Consider the following 5,307-nt stretch of genomic DNA (forward strand, 5'->3'; position numbering starts at 1 on the left):
TACAACCTTATTTTAAATATACTGTCATACAAAATGTATGTCAAATTCTTTAGAGAATGAAAGCGTGTGAGGGAGAGTATGAAACAGATGAGATATCTGGTGACACAAAAGTTACATCACTGAGGCTCACAAGGCCAATACAAGGTTGTGACTTCCAAATTAAGGATGGCTTCAGGAAAAAAAAAAAGACTTAAAGATACTGATGTCTTCTGATAAAGCATATTTTCCTTTCCTTGGCACCCTGTGAACATTTGCTAGAATAATCTTCTAGATAATCCCACATTTCAGAAACACTGAACTTTTGATTATTAGGTCAGATTTGTAAGTCCCTCATAAGAGTTATTTCGGACAACATGATCAATTTTTGCATCTTGCACCTAATGATTTGAATTCTTAGAATCCTACAGCCAAGCATGACTTACCGGTATATTGTTTTTATAAGCCTTAAAATGGATATAGCAAGAAAAACATTGAATTTTTTATAAAGGGACAGCAACTTAAAAATCACACTTCTGTCAGAAACTGTTTTAATTGACAGTCATCAGTCATGCCTAAAATCACTCTGGGCTCAGTCCTGCACCAGGTTGAGAACTCTGACTCCAATCCAGTAAAGCGTGCCAACTCACCCCAACCCCATGTGGACACAGGTGCTGCTAAATGTCTTAAGGTAGCAACAAAGAGTCCTGTGGCACCTTATAGACTAACAGACATATTGGAGCATGAACTTTCGTGAGTGAATACTCACTTCATTGGATGCTTGTAGTGGAAATTTCCAGGGGCAGGTATATATATGCCCCTGGAAATTTCCACTACATGCATCCGATGAAGTGGGTATTCACCCACGAAAGCTCATGCTCCAATACGTCTGTTAGTCTATAAGGTGCCACAGGACTCTCTGCTGCTTTTACAGACCCAGACTAACACGGCTACCCCTCTGATACCTAAGGTAGCAAGCATGTCTATTCCTCTTCAGATTGGGTATTGGTCCCCTTTGCTTAAGTGGGTCCAGAAGTCCCCACACCAAAACCCACTTACACACAGAGTTCTGAAATTACTTATATGTAAGAATATTAGGCAAGGGAATGGGTACAGGTCAATGGGCCAAAGTGGGGATGGGGGAGTGAAGAGAATTCAACAACAATAGTTAAACATTAGCACCATCCCTTCCCCCACCTCTGGAGGTGCCCCAAACCTTTAGCTCCCTCTCCACGCTGAGGCCTTCGCATAGAGCTGAGATGTGCTAACCTGGTGGGATCCATCGCTCCTCTGGGGGTTGCTCTGTCCGGACCCCCAGCCTGGTGAGATACGTTGCTCCTTGGCTAATGGGCCTTCACCTTCCCCCAAGATGCCTGCGAGTCTGAGTCCACAGTGCTCACCATTAACCTGGTTTAGCAGTGTCCAGCACAGTTCTTTCCCCGGGCTCACACACGTCTGCTCCCAGAGCAATATAGTCTTTCTTCCTCCTGTAGAACACCGCGCCCCCCCGAACACACATTCTACAGCCAAGGGGTTCTCATGGAATCCTCTGGCTTCTTGCCCTCTAGGTCGTTGATCCTGCAGGACTTGGCTGCTTGCGCTTAGGCTCCATCTGCTGGCTTATTACAAAACCATGTGTTTAGCTTTGAAGTCTATGAAGTGAGTGGGGCTACTTACATGCTGATGAATCACTTGTGCATATGCTTAAGTGCTCTGCAGGCTCAGGGCCAGAGTGCACAGCACCTGGCAGAATTGTGCCCTGGAATCAGAAGATTGAAGACCAATGTTTGGGTGAGTTTTTTTCCCCCTCGTGCCGTTTACTTTGTGTGGCTAGCAGTGTTTTGAGTGCATTTTGCCCCCTAGGGGAGGAGGGCCAATGCAAGAAAAGAAATGCCCTTATGAAAACATGGCAGTGCTTCCATGGATTTTAAGACCAAAAGGGACTCCTACGAACATCTAGTCTGACCTCCTGTGTAACACAGGCCAGAGAACTTCACCCAGTAATATTTGCATCAAGCCCATAACTTCTGGTAGAGCTAGAGTATCTGTCACAGTTGAGGATGACTACACCTGTATTTCCCCTCAGTGGTTCAGCAAGGGCACCAACTCTCAGCTTCCAGCTCCCCAGCCCTTACTTTTCTGGCTGGAAAGGTGAGTCTCCCTCCCTTCTGACTAGGCTATTCCCAGGCAGCACAGCTCACTGCCTTCACTGTGTATGTGACTGACCTGTTACCCAAGGACACTTGCTTGCTTCCTCTTTGAAGATGGATAACAGTGCAATTGCTACAGTTGTAACTATCACACAGCTCTGTCTAAGCAAGCCCACTTTATTCTTAAGGTAAAAAGCACTACAGAGGAAACATATTAAAAATAATGCGAGTACCTACACACATGCTAACAAGCTTACCCAGAATCAGCTCCACCCTAACATGACTTCTGACAGCAGTCCTTGAACCCCCTCACCTCATCACCACCCTAGGCAGTCCTTGCGGTTACCAGTTCCTCATAGCTTCAGCTCAGAACAAGCACACTCACAACCAGTTTAGCCCTTGCAGTGTTGTCCACCTCTTTATACAGATCAGGAGTCTTTGATCTGGAGTTTCCAGAAGCAGGTAATTGGTACACAATGGGTTTCTCTCCCCAGAGTGTATCTGGAGGAAAGAATTTGCATTCCCCTCACCTCAAATTACTTCATAGAAAATCCACTTCACACATACAGTTCCAAAAAGACCTTTGAACTTCCTCATACCTTCCAAAGATTGCATTGATCTCATCTTCCTGATAAAGAAGTTCCATACAATCTCACATTAATACATAAACATTTGCATTTCTAATACAATGTACCCCAAATGTATTAAACCTTATTAAATTAAGGTTAACTTAATTCAACAAAGTTCATGCAGGATATTGTCAGTCTGTCTGTCACAGCACCTCTTTTAGAAAGACACCCCGTGTTGATTTAAAGTTTTCAAGAGACAGAGAATCCACCACATCCTTAGGTAAATTGTTCTAATGGTTAATTGCCTTCAGTGCTAAAAAAATTGCACTTTATTTTGCATCTGATAGTGAAAGGAACTGTCAGCAAAAGTTTGGAGAATATTTCAGCTGAAATGTTCATATCCATCAGTGCTACAGAAATACAGAGAAAGTGGCTTTGAGCGTACTATCTCTGAGACAGGAAAGCAGATGGCTGAACCACCTGAGTTCCCACACAAACTCATCAACGTAAGTAGCAAGGACATGAGGTGGATAGCTGGAGACAGTGATGTTTGTGTAAAATAAAAATAATGTATTTAAGTTACAGATATGGAAAAGTGTTTTGCAAGTATGCCCCCAAATGTTAAAGCTGGCCTGATCCTTTTGGGGACCTCAAAAATTATCTGTGATCCATGAAGTGCTGATGGTTCTCAGGGCACAAGCTTATGGTGCATATGGTACTGGCTCTCCTTGTTTTCAGCTGATATAAAAAGTGGGAAGGGGAGATGAAGTGAAGAGCAAAGGTAGACAATGTGATTGGCTTTTTCACTTAGCTTATTCACGTGGCCACTAAAGTCAGGAAAAATTACATAAAGGGTGTAGTCAACAGAACTATGCTGATTTATATCAGCCGTGGATCCGCTGTGGTTGCCACTGGGATGTTATGTAATTCCATATGAGAGTCGAAGCGGACTGCGAGTACTGAGATAGTGTCTACACTATGTAAAAGATTCACCAACTTTGACCTGAAGGACTTTATTTGCTTGTTGGTTTTCTGTTTACACTGAGATCTTCAATAAAGCCAAAAGATTTTCAGTTCAGAATAGAGTTGATTGGGAAATGGAATATCCATCCTGTGGGAAATTCCAATACTTCAATAAAGTTTAAAAAAAAACACCTCCATTCAGAAATGTAAAAACAACAAAAAAATCAACATTTTGTTGAATCAGAAAGTCTGTTGACAGTTAAGAGAAAATTTCATTTGACACTAAAATGATATTCTAATAATGTCAATTAGAAATTATTTTGATTTCAATTTTCCCAACAGTCAATGTCAATTATGACAAAACTATGTTTTCCAAAGGGAAGATTTTTCAATAAAACAATTTCAAACAATCCTAATTCAGAAACACTGATATTTATTTTGCACATATCAAAGACAGCACAATGGTTTGATTGTTAAAAATTACACATTCAGATAACTGTTTTAAAAAAGGTTATAATGATGCTGTCAAGCTTTGTAGACTTTATAGACAGAATACATCAGCCGCCTTCTTGGGCCCAATTTTAAATTTGGTATACTGAATGAGAGAGATTCTGAACCAGTGCATGACAGATTTTGTTTCCTGATTTTGGACATCATCATTATTCCCACAGAGCACAGTTTGCAAATCTGGAGAAAATGGCTTTCTTTTCATTGATGGAATCTGAGAAGAGCTCTGATCACCTATGGTGCCACCTGGGAAACTACTAGTTAAATTAGGGAAGATGGGAATCAGTAGAAGCATTGTAAGGTGGATAAGGAATTTGTTAAAATGGAGAAGGCGATGGGTTGTGCAGTGCTGAAGGGTGAATTATTGGTCTGGAGGCAGGTCACTAGTGGAGTTCCTCAAGGAACAGTTTCCTTAACCTTTCCACACCACCTACATAAGTCTTAGTCCATATTTTTATTAATGACCCTGGCACAAAAAGTAGAATGTGCTAATGAAATTTGCTGATGATAAAAAGTTAGGGGGCACCATCAATACAGAGATCAGAATATTACACCAGAAGATCTGGATGACATTGACGACTGAAATGACAGCAATGGGATGAAATTCAATAGTACAAAGTGCAAGGCCGTGCATTTAGGATTTAGTAAGAATTTTTGCTACAAACTGGGGGTCAGCAAGACCTGGGCAAGCGGATCAATCATAGGATGGCTATGAGCCACCAATGTGATGCAGCTGTGAAAAAAAAACAAATGTGATCCTATCAGGCAAGGCAGTTCCATTAGGGATAGAGAAATATGAATGCCATTGTACAAGGCACTGGAAAGACCTCATTTGGAATACCGTGTACAAAGCTGGTCAGCCATGTTTACACCCAACTCTGCAGGGACCCCCCCCACAACGTCCCCACCCACCACTACCCCGTCTCTGCCAGGGCATCCCACAGCCCCATCTTGCAGCCGCTGCCCGCAGCCTGTTCCCCATCCAGGGATCACACGAGCTCCCTGACCGCGTCACCCGCCCAGCTACTCTCAGCCACTCCCTTCCGCGCCGCGATGAGTTACACACACGCGACAGGCTAGTCCCGGGCGCACGCGCACCATGAGAACTACAACTCCCGAGAAGCCTTGCGGCCGGGTTGGGG

The sequence above is a fragment of the Gopherus evgoodei genome, chromosome 14 (genome assembly GCF_007399415.2).
Source record: "Gopherus evgoodei ecotype Sinaloan lineage chromosome 14, rGopEvg1_v1.p, whole genome shotgun sequence".
Taxonomy (NCBI): Eukaryota; Metazoa; Chordata; order Testudines; family Testudinidae; genus Gopherus; species Gopherus evgoodei.